Source organism: Triticum aestivum, chromosome 5A, assembly GCF_018294505.1.
Source record: "Triticum aestivum cultivar Chinese Spring chromosome 5A, IWGSC CS RefSeq v2.1, whole genome shotgun sequence".
NCBI lineage: Eukaryota > Viridiplantae > Streptophyta > Magnoliopsida > Poales > Poaceae > Triticum > Triticum aestivum.
The window spans coordinates 356667906-356682172 of NC_057806.1; positions in this window are offsets into that span (position 1 = coordinate 356667906).

Here is a 14267-nt window from a genome sequence, read left to right on the forward strand (position 1 = left end):
GAAACATCAGGTATTGTATTGTTGCCATCGAGGATAAAAAGATGGGGTTTATATCATATTGCTTGAGTTTATCCCTCTACATCATGTCATCTTACCTAATGCGTTACTCTGTTCTTATGAACTTAATACTCTAGATGCATGCTGGATAGTGGTCGATGTGTGGAGTAATAGTAGTAGATGCAGGCAGGAGTCGGTCTACTTGTCACGGACGTGATGCCTATATACATGATCATGCCTAGATATTCTCATAATTATTCGGTTTTCTATCAATTGCTCGACAGTAATTTGTTCACCCACCATAATACTTATGCTATCTTGAGAGAAGCCACTAGTGAAACCTATGGCCCCCGGGTCTATTCTCCTTTATATTAATCTACCGTCAACAAGCTATTTTCTATTACCGTTTATTTTGCAATCTTTACTTTTAATCTTTATCATAAAAATACCAAAAATATTATCTTATCATCTCTATCAGATCTCACTCTCGTAAGTGACCGTGAAGGGATTGACAACCCCTTTATTGCATTGGTTGCGGGGTTCTTATTTGTTTGTGTAGGTACGAGGGACTTGCGTGTGGCCTCCTACTAGATTGATACCTTGGTTCTCAAAAACTGGGGGAAATATTTACGCTACTTTGCTGCATCACCCTTTCCTCTTCAAGGGAAAACCAACGCAGTGCTCAAGAGGTAGCAGACACTGACAACTGTTGAAGATGACTTGCTGAGTGTGAGGCCTAAGTGTATAGTGTTTCTTATATACCCGAGAATTCATTTTGCAGCTGTCCAGTGAGCTGTGGTAGGTGCATGAAGATACTGACACACCTTATTAACTGCAAAAGAAATGTCAAGTCGAGTAAGGGTCAAGTACTAAAGTCCACCAACTAAACTTCTGTAACCAGTGATGTCCTGTTGGTGCAGAGGCTCTCCTTCTGTCAAGGATAAGGGTTCTGAACTGGACAAAGGTGTTGGTGAAGATTTACAATTTTGCATACCAATTCTACTTAGCAGTTTAGTGACATACTTTGCTTGAGATAGGTGAATACCATTTCCATATTTCTTAACTTCAATACCCAAGAAAAAATGCAGGTCTCCCAAATCCTTGAGAGCAAACTCAGTGCCTAAATCCTTAAGCAGTGTTGTCACTGCTCCATCAGAAGAACTAGTGACAATGATGTCATCAACATATATTAAAACAAATATGGATGTTTTTTGCTTGTTATAAATGAACAAGAAGGTGTCAGATTTTGATGGAACAAAACCAAGTGACTAAGGTTTCATACTCAACCGTGAATACCATGCCCTGGGTGCCTGCTTCAAACCATACAGGGCCTTATCAAGCTTGCAGACATGAGACGGTGCATCTTTATCTTCAAACCTAGGAGGCTGTTTCATGTACACTTCCTCTTCCAGAACACCATGAAGAAACGCGTTATGTACATCTAGCTGCCTAAGACTCCAACCCCTGGACACAGCTATTGATAACACAAGACGGATTGTTGCAGCTTTAACAACATGACTAAACGTGTCCTCATAATCTATGTCATACCTTTGCTTGAACCCCTTGGCTACAAGTCTTGCCTTGTATCTGTCTATAGTGCCGTCAGATTTCTTCTTGATTCTATAGACCCACTTACAATCAATTAGTTTTCTGCTTGGTCGACGGGGCACCAGGTGCCATGTTTTGTTTTTGCGCAACGCCATGATTTCATCTTCCATGGCCGCCTTCCACCTAGGATCATCAAGTGCTGTCATTAAACTGTTAGGTTCACCGACATACCAAGCTTAGAGAAATTTTTGTAATTTAAGCGAGTAGTGATTCCCTTCTGTAGTCTTGTGCGCAGCACCACAGGGGAAACCACAGGAGACGGAGCCACAGGGGATCCACCAGTCGCATCAGCCTCAGGTGCTGGCGACTCGGATCCCGACGAGGATTGTGTCGCGCCTATTGGCGACCGAGGCGTGGTGGCGGGCCCCAGCGAATCTGGCGCATGCGGTCGAGCCGGAGTGGCGGGTCATGGCAAATCCGGCATGGGCCAACCAGACGAGCCGGGCTCGGCCCCGCGGGTAGCTGTGTGCCAAGCGTCATCAGCAGGTTGGTGCGGGGTGACGATATCGCTTTCCCAGTCGCACGCCCGCTCGAGGTGCTCAGGGCCCGAGGCACGACCAGGTGTTGCCCGACCGGATCCCGGAGGGGATATTGGCTCCTGCTGCAGGGATCCCGAGGCAGATCCTCCTCTATTTGCGCCTGTGTCTCCGGCCAAGGGACACATGCAATCATGTCTGTTTCGATTGCGATTTTCTCCATCTGAGCTGAAATCTGCAGTAGTAATCTCAGGCATAATATGATGATTAGGTACAAGTTGATCAGTACTATTATTCTCTCCCCCATGATCAACATCGGATAAACTGGAAGGCAAAAGAAGAATCTCTCTACGAAGAAGTGCGCCTGCATTTGGGTAAAGTTTGGCAAAGGGAAAAACTGTTTCATCAAAGACGACATCTCAAAAGATATACACACGTCCCGTGGGTACATCAAGACACTTGATGCCTTTATGTTGTGCACTGTAGCCTATGAAGACACATTGTGTCGATCGAAACATGAGCTTTCTATTATTATAGGGTTGAAGTTTGGGCCAACATGCGCAATCAAACACATGAAGAGATGAATAGTCGGGTTTGATATGGAGGAGACGTTCAGTGGGTGTTTCGTGATTGATGACACGGCTAGGTAAAATATTTATGAGGTGTACCACGATGAGGAAGGCCTCATCCCAAAACTTTAGTGGCGTGGATGCGGCAGCAATAAGGGAGAGGCCAATGTTAACAATGTGCCTGTGCTTGCGCTCCGCTGAACCGTTTTGTTGGTGAGCGTGGGGACAAGAAACATGATGAGAGATTACTATCCGTTGGAAAAAGGAGTTGATTTTCTCATACTCACCTCCCCAATCCGACTGCATTGCAAGTATTTTGCAATCAAATTGTCATTCTACAAGAGCTTGGAAGTTAAGAAAAACTTGAAAAATGCCAGAGCATTTTTTAAGAAGGTATATCCATGTATACTTGCTAAAATCATCGATGAAACGCACGTAATAGGTGTGTCGGCCAACAGAGGAAGGGGCCGGTCCCCATACATCCGAGGACACAAGCTGCAAGGGTTTTGTAGACACACTAGTAGAAATAGGATATGGCAACTGATGGCTTTTTGCTCTTTGGCAAGAGTCACAAATTGTTTCACGATCATACTCATTGACAAATGCAAGCTTATTTTTGCTAAGAATTTGATAAACAATGGAAAAAGATGGGTGGCCTAAATGGTTATGCCATCATTCTAAAGACACTATGAAGACTCCATAGGCTTGCTTGTTTAACTTGGAAATTTTGGGGATCAATGGATAGAGACTTTGCACACATCTACTGCAATAAAGCACCCTCCTCGTGACCTGATCCTTGATCAAAAAGAAGAAGGGGTGAAACTCTATGAAAACACCATTATCAAGAGTAATTTGATGAACTGAAAGACGATTTTTGGATGCATTTGGAATGTTTAGGACATCTTCTACAAGAATATCACAATGTGGGGTTTGAATAATAGACTCGCCAACATGACTTATCATCATACCTAGACCATTTTCAGCGGCGTGGACTTGATCTTGGCCATGATACTTCTCATGCATGGTCATCTTCTCAAGCTCAGAGGTGATGTTCTCATTTGAGCCGGAGTCAAGATACGAGTTGGAATCAACCCCATATGAGGCATCTGCCGCGGCTGCAACACGCCTCCTTTGAGAGTTGTCCTCTACATAGCGCCACTTACATTCTTTTGCAATATGGTTAGTTTTCTTGCAGATTTGGCATTTATTTTCATACTCCTCATACCCGGCGAACCGGCGCCCTTAATTGTTGTTGTAGAAGTGGTGCGGAGGGCCGCCGTTGTTGTAGTAGCCCCCGCCGCCGCCATAGTTGTTGTTGTAGTTTCCGCCGTCGCCACGGTGGCCGCCGCCTTGACCACTGCCATCGCCTTGATTGTTGTAGCCGCTGCCGCCGTGGTTGTAGCCACCGCTACCCATGCCATGGTAGCCGCCGGTAGGGTTTTGGCCACCACCACCAGAATAGCCGCCGCCGCAACCACCGTTCTTCTGGTTGTGGTAGACGCCTTTGCCACCGCCCTGGCGACCCCTAGAGGCAGCGTTTGCCGATGACTTAAAGCCACCAGCGCTGTTCCCATGGAACATCTCGACGCATTGATCGAAGTTTGCTACCAACGATAAGAGCGTGTCGACGGTGATAGGCTTGGTGCGGACGTCGAGTGCAGAGATGATTGGCTGATACTCCATATTAAGCCCAGTGACGATGAAGGAGATGAACTCTCCCTCCCCGAGTGGTTTTCCCACCACCACAAGCTCGTCGAAGAGGGCACACATCTACCCAAAGTAGGTGGAGGCTGATTGGGACCCCTTCTGGGTGTTCGGAGGGTTGATCTGATGTTGTTCACGTGAGACAAAGAAACTGCAGAAAACATATTTGCCAACGCAGTCTAGATCGCATGTGATGATTCAAGCGAGGCCACTTGAACAAGCACCTCCTTGGATAGATTGCAGAGAAGATATGCTACGATTTGCTGATCTTGAACTAACCAGGAGTTATAGGCAGGGTTGGAACTACATGCTCCTTGCCATCTTTATCTTTGCTAAGGATTGTTCTGGGAGGCTCCTCGATGGTTTGATCAATATAGCCGAACAAGCCAGCGCCCAGTATCTGGGATCGTGCTTGGGCTCGCCAGAGAACGTAGTTCGTCAGGCTGAGGGGTTCTGATGTGTTGTAGTTGAGGCCAGAGGAGGTGACTGCGGTGGAGGAGGACATGGCTAGGGCGTGGTGGATTGGAGATTGAATAGATGGAGGAAGATGAGCTAGATGTTATGGAAGAGGCCTGCTCTGTATACCATGTAGAAATTATGGAAGCGTCTCAACTCTCATAACATGGGAGCCCGCATGTTATATATTGATATGGTGAGGCTGGCTCTCGCAGAGGCATACAAGGTTACGTTCAACAACCAGAGAGATACATGGAGAGATAGAGGAGAATAAACAGGTGGAAAGATAAATAAGCTAACAACCTAGGGATCCTCCTAACTACTCTAATAGGCGCGTGACATATGTTTAACATTCATGTGTATTACAATTTACATTTTGAATTCTTATACCAACCCACCATCTGGTATCTTTTTTTAATGATCAACTATCTAGAATCCTCCAAACTCCAATACCAAGAAATTCATCTTGTAGGTAAGTATTTATAGTACAACTCCAAAATGTAGTCCAGTGAAAAGGAGTAACTAAGCATGTGGATTTTGTAGTATCGGATAAGTAGTATTTTTATTCCACCCCTCCCCGGCACCTGTTGTGTGTTGCTACCTGCAGAACTGACTTAATGTCTAATGCACTACCGACATACATGTCAGCATCTTCTAGTATTGTGTATTTTGTTATTTTAGATCACACGACAAAATAGGAGTGCTTCGTTTTCCCTCAAGATACAGGGATTATCACCAAAAAGGTGGATTGGGAGCCCCTGTCGAGGCGACAGGAGGCGATGCCCGACTACCCGAGGGGCCGGCTTGCCGGCGGACAATCCCGGTGACCAAAGAAAGGAGGTTAGAGGCATCGAGGGAGAGAGGAATCTGGAGTCGAGAGTGGACCCATTGAGGCTCCATGAGGCATGGCTGCAGATGAGTAAAGCGATGCAACAGGTCGCCATGGAAAAGGAGAAGATCGGCGTTTTACGATCTGGGATCGTGGGGAAAGCACATGCATTTGATGGTGCAGCCATGGAAAGAATCAGGGAGAGATTGCATGCCATGAGGAGAGATCTTGATCATGGGATGGGGAGGAAAGTTACTAGGGTTTCGGCCACGGAATCATCCTGCCCAAAGAATAGAGATCCTCCGGATAAGTTCAAAGGATCATCAGTATCAGGAGGCGGGGAAAGAAATCATGCAGAGGGAAATATATCATCCACAATGGTCACAGAATCGCGGGGAGCATATCGGGTTGAGGTTTGTTTAAAAAGTGGAGACGAGCAGGAAGAAAGCACACAACTCGCGTCCCATCTGTCTGCGGGTGCTCTGTACGCATTCGCTCAACCACCAGCGATGGCGAACAAGGAGACCCAGAAGGACAAGGCCCCCATGGAAGCTGAGGCTGTAACCGGTCACGCAGGCGGCAGGAACATGACCGGGGTTCTGCTCCGCGGCGACACCTCCCGTAGCCAGGGCGACAGGTGTCGGTGTCAAAACCGGCGGATCTCGGGTAGGGGGTCCCGAACTGTGCGTCTAGGCCGGATGGTAACATGAGGCAAGGGACACGAAGTTTTACCAAGGTTCGGGCCCTCTTGATGGAGGTAAAACCCTACGTCCTGCTTGATTGATATTGATGATATGGGTGTTACAAGAGTGGATCTACCACGAGATCAGAGAGGCTAAACCCTAGAAGCTAGCCTACGGTATGATTGTATGTTGTGATTGTTGTCCTACGGACTAAAACCCTCCGGTTTATATAGACACCGGAGAGGGTTAGAGTTACACAAGGTCGGTTACAAAGGAGGAGATATCAATATACGTATTGCCTAGCTTGCCTTCCACGCCAAGTAGAGTCCCATCCGGACACGAGACGAAGTCTTCAATCTTGTATCTTCATAGTCTATCAGTCCGGCCAATGGAGATAGTCCGGCTGTCTGGAGACCCCCTAATCCAGGACTCCCATAGTAGCCCCTGAACCAGGCTTCAATGACGATGAGTTCGGCGCACAGTTGTCTTCGGCATTGCAAGGCGGGTTCCTTCTCCGAATACATTACAGAAGAAGTTGAATACGAGGATAGTGTCCGACCCTGCAAAATAAGTCCCACATTTCACCATAGAGAGAATAATGTTCTTTCGCAGATCTAATTTGATGGCTTGTTTTGACAGTATGACGTCATGTCATGGCCCGGTGACTATTCGAACCATTTCTTTTAACGGGCCCCGCACATAACGCGAGGCAGTTTTTCGACACGTCTTGTCAAAGCAGAGATCATGTCCCCTTATTACGGGATTCTCATCAATACGGGCATGGGTAACCCAACCGCGCCATCAATTGCGGCGCTTGGGGGATAAGCGAGTTTTACTAGGCAAGTGGGGACGCTTAATTTTGTCTGCCCATATGAAGGGATAAGGATTCACCTTTCTATCCACGCCTTCTTCCTCCTCTGCTCATCCGCTCCCGCATACTCGAGCTCTAGCGCCCAAGTCCTCACTTCCATCTCAACCTTCTCCAACCATGTCCGGAGCGGGAGGCAAGTGGATGGTCTCCTCCATCACGGAGGGAGACATCAAGAAGCTGAGGAGAGCCGGATAGCTGCACGACGACATCACGCACCGGCTCCCAGATGAGGGACAACTCATCCCCACCCCGAGCCCCATGAGAGGGTGGTATTCCTCACCCATTTCCTCCGCGGACTAGGATTCCCTCTCCATCCCTTCGTCCGGGGGCTCATGTTTTATTACGGCCTGGATTTCCATGATCTAGCCCCAAACTTCATCCTCAACATCTCGGCGTTTATCGTCGTGTGCGAGGCCTTCCTCCGCATCAAGCCCCACTTCGGCTTATGGCTGAAGACCATCAATGTCAAGCCGAAGGTAGTGAGCGGCCGCCAGGCGGAGTGCGGAGGCGCCATGGTGGGCAAGATGCCCAACATCACATGGCTCGAGGGCACCTTCATGGACACCATAAAGGGGTGGCAATCGGGGTGGTTCTATATCACCGAGCTGCGCGACCCCGCATGGGTAGCGGCCCCCGAGTTCCGATCTAGCATCCCCATGCGGCTCACCTCCTGGAAAGAGAAGGGCCTGTCCTGGGGTAATTCAAAAGAGCTGACCGGACTCCAGTCATGTATTCAGAACATGGTGGATAAGAAGCTCAAGCTTGTCAACATAGTCCAGGTTATGCTCGTTCGCCGGATACTCCCGTGCCAACAACGGGAGTTTACCTTGTGGGAGTTCAATCCGGCGCAGCACCGAACTCTGAACAGGCTCTTCGACACGACTCATGAAGATGCCTGGAGGGTGCTGTTCAAGGGCGCCGCGGTCCCTCCCCCCATTACTGAGGATTGCGGATTCAGCGCGAAGCGCCACGCCAGTGCGGTAAGTTGTTTTACCTCTTACAGGATGTTTGTTATATATATAGATTGGCTCTATGCGGGATCTAAACTCCCGTAATTTTGACAGGACTGGCAGAAGATGGCCGGACAGATCGACTGTTCGGCTCCCTTGCCCGAAGGCCCCGCAGACGCTCTTCTGACGAAGATGCTGACTCAGGCCCCTTATAAGGTGCCGGAGAAGACCAAGAAGGCCAAGGGAGCTCGAAAGATTTCCCGACGCTGGGCGTCATCGGACTCACCGTCCGATGACTCTTCCCGCGAAGACGAGGAAGAGGAAGAAGAGGCTCCCCCACCGACTGGGGGAGACAAGAAAAGGAAGGCCGCCCCAACTGGGGAGGCCGAAGGGTCCAAGAAGGGAAGGACGCTCCTTCCGGACAGCTCCACCGCCGCCGACGAAAGTGAAGACGAGTGGTTGTCCAGGGGCAATCCCCAGGGGAGATCGTAAGTGTTCGGATACCAAAGTAACCCATAGGATTCCTTTGTCGCATTGCTTTCCCTAACGCTGAACTCAACTGTACAGGCCGCCCCGAGCCAATATCGAGGTATCCTCGGACGGCTCCCTGGGCTCGTCAGACATGGATAGCGATCCAGTCCTGACTGCCACCTCCCCTCATCCGGCCGACGACGCTGAGGTGCTGTCTCAAGAGGCACCGGATCGAGGGGGGACAGTCCCGGAGGTGCCTCAAGGCGACCTTCCGGACTCCGGGAGCCGAGGGGACGGGGTCCCCGAGAGCTCCGAGTTCGGCCCTCAGCCGAACACCGCGCCGGACCCTCCAACGGATCCGAGCTCGAGCAGGCGGTCCCCTTCTAAGGAGGGTGAGACGCCTGTGCCGGTGACCTCTGTCCACCCAGAGGCGCCGGACACTATCTTGGAAGCGCTTCGCAACGCTTTCATCAAGGAGGAGCACCGCACTATCATGAGTGTGGTGATCCAAAAGGTTCAATCCGCCAAGAGCGGATTGACTGAAGCCTGTACTAGCCTTCTAACAGGATTCGAGGTAAGTGGTTTAAAATGTAGTAGAAGTGTTACCGCATAGACAGTAGCCCCTGATGCTTTGTTCGGTGTTCACAAAGAAAAGCCGAACAGAGGATCAAATAATATCGTAGGAGTCTAATATAAGTATGTCAATATGCATGTGCAGGCTTCGCTGCTGGCGTCCACCACACTAACGGCGGAGGTCGCCGTACTAAAGGAGGCCCTCAAGGGGTCCCAGAAGGAGCTCGGCCTTGCTAAGAGGCAGCTCGAGGAGAACAAGGGTAAGTGATACCTCATCTGTAGATGAGAAAAAGGACACGATTGCTAAATGACAGGATCATTGTATGTTTGCCAGGGGCCACGACCGAGGTGGCAACCCTGAAGCAAGCGCTGTCCCATGCCAAAGAAAAGGCAGCCTAGGAGCGCACCGAGCGAGAGAGGCACGAGGCTCAGGTGGGCGAGGTGCAGCAAGAGCTCCAAGCTCTCGTGATGAAGCACGAGGCGTTGGAGCTTGACTTGAAGACGAGAGAGTCTGAGCTTGCCGCGGCCCGTGAGAGCACGAAGAGTGCCAAGGCCAAGGTCCAGAAGGCCCTTCAGGAGATCGACGCGATGAAGAAGATAGCGGCGGGTAAGGCTTTCTATATGCAAAGCAAGCATGCAACAGTGAATTACCGATTACTTACCCGAATCCGGAGCTCTTCAGGAGCATTCGCAGATTTGCCCCGCAGTGTGTCCGATGCCGCACTATTCTACCAGGCCGAGGACAGAAGCTCAACGGAGAAGCTGTTCTGGTCTCAGTATGCTAAGGCCGAACATCCGGTACCAATGAGCGACCAGCTGAAGCAGATGGCCGAGCTACATAAGGCGGCCGATCATGCCATGAAGGGCTTTGCAGTCCGGTTGTGGCCTGGCGACGCCCTTCCGAACAGCTTCTTCGGCCTGGTGAGGCAGCTTGTGGATGCCTGCCCACAACTGGAGGTCGTCAAGCGATCCGTCTGCATTGAAGGTGCACGCCGGGCCTTCGCCCGTGTGAAAACACAGTGGGTCAAGCTAGACGCCATGAAGCTTATCAAGGAGGGGCCGCCGGAGGGCAAGGAGCACCGCCACCCCGAGATGTACTATGAGGGTGTTCTGCCGGGCGCCCGTCTTATCGCGGATGAGTGTTCACAAAATGTAATATTTGAATGAGACTTGCTCGTTTTTTATCATGTGTAATGAAAACTTGTTTCATATGCGCTATGCAACGCTTGTGTGAATTTAAAATATTACCTTCTGTTTAGCTGTTTATCCAATCTGAGAGATGGCTAGTCCTCGGCTTCTGCCCCCATACCATGAGTGCTGGGGTGTTCGGGATAAACCTGAGCACTCTTGTTCCCATGTTTGGGTCCTTCGAGGGAGGTGCTCAACACAACGAACAAGGCAACCGGACTAATAATGCTTTATCACTCTCACTTAGCCATATAATTCTATAATTTTAAATTTCGGCGAAGCCCCTGGTATTTGGAAGGCCAAATTCGGGGCGCGATACACGCCTGTAGGCCAGACGGAGCCGGCCCTTCGCCCTAAGCGGCATAAGTCTTTAGGGACTCGAAAAACCTCGCCGAATAGCGACCAGTCTCTCGCCTTATCATGACAATCAGTTTTAGCTTTCTCTACTGTGGTGCTCGTCCCGGCAGAACCGGGGCACAATCGCAGTAGTTCTCCTAGCGCTACCTTAGCCGATAGAGCGGAACGTAAGCTACCAAAACATAGGAGCCGGGCAAACCCAACATTTGACCAAAGACATGATTCGGAGCTGATGCATATAATGCTATAAGTTCGGGGTGCCGTACTTGTGAAAGTATTCGGACTTTTCACACCATATTGTGAGTACGTAAGCCCCTGGTGCATTGGCTGTACCAGAGTGTACGGTTGCTAGGCGTCATTAATGAACACATAGATATGTATAAAAAAAATGCGATAATAGTCGTAATGTCGTGCATTGTATATTAAAAAATTGCATTAAAGCAGAGTGCTACAGATAGTGTAATAAGCAAAAGAGTAGGACTATGTCCCTTCCAAGGGCGAGCTGAGGAATTATATGAAATCTGTAATCCACCTGGGAATTCCGCAGTTGTCGGCCTCCTTGGTTGCTGTATCATCCCGACGTACTTTGTTTGAATGGCTTTTTCCGCTAACCGGGTTTAGAGCCTTTGAATCCGGCATTGACTGCCGTATCCTTAGTACTTTCACCGTTAATGCGGCGCTTATGCTTGTTGCGACGTGACCTGCTGTTGCCGTCCTTGGTATCCGAGGTACCATGGTTCTTTGATATGTTGTTACTGCAAGCCAACCAGCTGTCTTCTCCCGCACAAAAGCGGGTCATGAGCGTCGTGAGGGCTGCCATAGATTTTGGCTTTTCCTGACCAAGGTACCGGGCTAGCCACTCGTCTCGGATGTTGTGCTTGAAAGCCGCTAAGGCCTCCGCATCTGGACAGTCGACGATTTGTTTTTTCTTTGTAAGGAACCGAGTCCAGAACTGTCTGGCCGACTCTTCTGGCTACTGAATTATGTGGCTCAAGTCATCGGTGTCTGGTGGTCGCACATAAGTGCCCTGATAGTTGTCGAGGAATGCGGCTTCCAGATCTTCCCAATAGCTAATGGAGTCCGCTGGCAAGCTATTAAGCCAATGCCGTGCTAGTCCTTTGAGTTTTAGTGGGAGGTACTTGATGGCATGTAAGTCATCACCGCGGGCCATGTGGATGTGGAGGAGGAAGTCCTCAATCCATACCGCGGGATCTGTTGTGCCGTCGTATGATTCAATCTTTACAGGTTTGAAACCTTCTAGGAATTGATGTTCCATTACTTCGTCTGTGAAGCATAAGGGGTGTGCGGCGCCTCTGTATTGGGCTATATCGCGATGTAGCTCGTATCGGTCCTGCCCGCTATGTTCGGCCCGGCCGGATTTTCTTTTACTGTATCCGGCATGACGTTTACCGTCTCGTAGAGTGGTGCGCCCTCGTGATCCGTAGATCGATCTTGAGTGCTTTGCTTTGTCCTCCAATATGTCTCGCAGGTCTGGCGTATCTCCCCATGCCTTTTTATTTGGATGGAGTTGGGGTGGAGGCTGAGCTTTCGGCAGGAATGCCTCTCTATCGCGGCCACGAGGTGGCCGGTCAGCCGTATCATACGCTTCTTCCTCCAGTCGGGTAGTAACTTGCGCCTTGGGTAACTCTTGGAGGGACGCTCGAGTTTATATTCCTCGGCTTCGATGAGGAGGCTTGATGCTGGTAGCGACATCGTTGCCCCAAGGTTCCCGACCCGCTATGACCCCCGTGGACAGGGGATGGTGGAGCTGGACCTGTCGAAGGAGCGAGCTGCCATGAGGTTCCGGTGGGTTGCTGTGGGGCTCTTCTTCTCGCCCTTGCCCTACAGCAACGAAGGGCTCTTCGGAGAGCTCAAGGGCAAGTGGGGTCTCCACTGGGGCATGGACTACAAGCCCCTGAAGAACAACCGCTTCCTCATCATCGAGTTTGAGTGGGAGGGAGACTGTCGTTTCATCCTCGACAATGGCCCGTGGACTCACCAGGGTGACGCCTTCCTCATGGTTATTGTGGATAGCGGAGCCCCCCCCCCCCGGGCGAGGTGGAGGTTGCACACATGCCCATCTGGGTGAGTGTTCACGATGTTCCCCCCATTATGCTTGATGAAGGTGCTGCATGGAAGCTTGGAGCAGAGCTAGGAGAGGTTTTGGAGGTAGCTACAGATAGCAGGGGCAATATATCGGGGGATTTCATTAGGATCCGTATCAATCATGATGTATATGAGCCCCTCGGAGATAGTATTAAGTCCCGTGATAAACCTAGTGATAAGGTGTTCTATTTAGAGGTTAAGTATGAGAGAGTGTCGCAGTTTTGCGGGTACTGTGTTTATCTTGGGCATGGCCGATGCGACTGTAAGTTGCCGGAGGACCTCCATGAGATGAGGTTCACGGCAACAATGCATGCCTCCCCATACAAGAAAAGCAATAGTAGAGGAGGCTATGTGCCTCCTGTTGCGAATAGCGCGCGGCGCCTCCTTAGTTTTGGGAGAGAAGTTCATAGAGGGAAGAGCTCAAGTCATGAGAGGACGGCCTGTGAGAAGATCCCAGACGAGGTGCTGCTAAGCCCGCAAGTGCAGGCGACTATCGCTGCTGTGAGTGCTCTCAGGGTCTTTGATGATGGCAGCCCCCAAGGTCATCTACACCAACTTTGACCATGGGGTTTGATGGGGTCCGGAACGTAGACATGCAAACTGTTGCATGCACGCCCCTAGCTGGAGATGAGGGTGCCCGACTGGCTCAGAGTCTGCCCCCTCGTACCCTCGAGACGGAACTGAAGCAGGTTCAGGCCGATGCTATTGAGAAATCAGCTCCAACCAAGTCAAAAGAAAACGCTCCCATGATCAATGATACGTCTCCAACGTATCTATAATTTTTGATTGTTCCATGCTATATTATATCCTGTTTTGGACATTATTGGGCTTTATTATACACTTCTATATTATTTTGGGACTAACCTATTAACCGGAGGCCTAGCCCAGAATTGCTGTTTTTTTGCCTATTTTAGGGTTTCGCAGAAAAAGAATATCAAACGGAGTCCAAACGGAATGAAACCTTCGGGAACATGATTTTTGGCACGAACATGATCCAGAGGACTTGGACCCTACGTCAAGCAATCAACCAGGAAGGCACGAGGTAGGGGGCGCGCCTACCCCCCCAGGCGCGCCCTCCACCCTTGTGGGGCCCACGTTGCTCCACCGACGTACTCCTTCCTCCTATATATACCTATGTACCCCCAAACTACCAGATACGGAGCCAAAACTCTAATTCCACAGCCGTAACTTTCTGTATCCACGAAATCCCATCTTGGGGCCTTTTCCGGAGCTCTGCCAAAGGGGGTATTGATCACGGAGGGCTTCTACATCAACACCATAGCCTCTCCGATGAAGTGTGAGTAGTTTACTTCAGACCTACGGGTCCATAGTTATTAGCTAGATGGCTTCTTCTCTCTTTTTGGATCTCAATACAAAGTCCCCCCCTCTCTTGTGGAGATCTATTCGATGTAATCTTCTTTTGCGGTGT